The sequence below is a fragment of the Mastomys coucha genome, unplaced genomic scaffold (genome assembly GCF_008632895.1).
Source record: "Mastomys coucha isolate ucsf_1 unplaced genomic scaffold, UCSF_Mcou_1 pScaffold10, whole genome shotgun sequence".
NCBI classification, from domain to species: Eukaryota; Metazoa; Chordata; class Mammalia; order Rodentia; family Muridae; genus Mastomys; species Mastomys coucha.
Genome location: NW_022196892.1, coordinates 547,296 through 549,277, shown reverse-complemented (window position 1 = coordinate 549,277; position 1,982 = coordinate 547,296).

The window sequence follows — 1,982 nt, the reverse complement described above, 5'->3', positions numbered from 1 at the left end:
AATCAGACCCTGACTAGTTAGAGCCTCATTCCACTGATTTATGATGTTTTATACAAATATCTAAACCTTAATTCCCATTGACAACTGATGCTGTAAAATCTACCAAACAAGATAGGGAGACGCCGACTGTCCAAATGTGGACCCCACACAATGGTGCGTAAGACCAAGCCACTGTCTCTAATGGCTATGGAAGAACCCACATTCTCGGAGAATTTGCCAGCTGCATATATCTCTCCTTAAAGAAGTCTGCGTGTGTGTGTGTGTGTGTGTGTGTGTGTGTGTGTGTGTGTGTGCGCGTTTACACATGTGGATTTGGGTTAATGTACATATGTGGGTGTTTGCACATGTGGGTTTGGGTTCATGTACATGTAGGGGTTGCACATGTGGATACAGGTTCATGTACATGTGGGGATGTTTGCACATGTGGGTACAGGTTCATGTACATGTGTGTGGAATCCAGTGGTCAGTATCAGGTGTCATCCTTGGTCACTCTCCACATTATTTATTTTCACTTGTGTGGTATATGTACATGTGGGGGTTGCACATGTGGGTTTGGGTTCATGTACGTGTGGGGGTGTTTGCACATGTGGGTACAGGTTCATGTACATGTGTGTGGAGTCCAGTGGTCAGTATCAGGTGTCATCCTTGGCCACTCTCCACATTATTTATTTTCACTTGTGTGGTGTATGTACATGTGCGTACAGATGCTCATGGAGGTCAGAAGAGGGTGTTGGATACCCTGGAGGTGGAGTTATAGGCGGTTGCAAGTCACTCAGTTTGGATGCTGGGAACTTAAGTTTTTTGGGAGAATAGCATGCACTCTTAACCATATAAGCGTCTCTCCAGCCCCATTATCCTCATTTTTTGAGACCCTGTACCTCCCTGAGCTGTAAGCTCATTGGATTGTTCATTGGTGGCCAGTGAGTTCTAGGAATCTACCTGCCTCTCCCTACCAGCGCTAGTGATAGAGACACACAGGCCCAGTTTTAACTTAGCTGGTGGCGGCCTGAATTCTCATCCTTGTGCTTGTGCCAAAGTGGCCTCTTAGTCCCTGCAGTGTATGTCTCTAGTAAATCTCTTCTACACTGAACTAGCCCTGCACAGACTTTTAACCCCAGGATCTTACTCTCATTACCCTTGCCATTCCCTTCAGGATAAGAATGTATAAGGCAGAATTCAAAGCCCCTCTGAGAGTTATACCTGCCCTTGCTTCCAGTGTATGTATGTATGTATGAAATATCTCAGTTAATAAACTTGTATTTGGGTTTCTCTTTTTAACTTGTTTTTGTTGCAGGGATTTACTCCAATAAGAATTTAGGGAGATTTGGGGAAGAGGATCATTTTTTTCTTCCTTATGTGCCCAATCTGCCCCTAGTTCTGCCTCAAGAGCACATGATTCTGACAGAGGTTGTGTCCTAATGAATAGGCTCCCTACTGACCAGTCTGCTCATGATCAGTTTGCATGGTGAAGTTTATTCAAATTTAAGCTTTTCAGTTTGTGTGCTCTACCCCTCAGCTTTTGTTTGTTTATTTACTTGGTTGGATCTTGTTGTAGTTTTAAGACAGAATCCCAGGCTGACCTCCAAGTTGTGACCTTCCTACCTCTAACTCCCAAGCCTTTAGATTACACACACATGCCACCATACTTGGCCTGCCCTATTATTTTCCTTATTATTTTGTTTTGGATTCATCAGCCAACGTTTTGGCATTTTTAAGGGTTTAAAAATTAATATGTTCTAAGGTTTTTTCCCTCTTAGATGTTATATTTCTGATTAAGTATTTATGCAATGCATTGCTTCTATAAAAGATGAAATCATTATTTATTGCCGTGGGAGGCTTTTTGATGATCTGCCTACCTTCAAACACAACACAAATGACTGTTTTGCAAGTATATGAAAAGTTTTTTTTTTCTAAAAGATGCATATTTACAGGAAGGTAACTCTCCCTGGGTCTTATGTTTTTATATATATATATATATATAT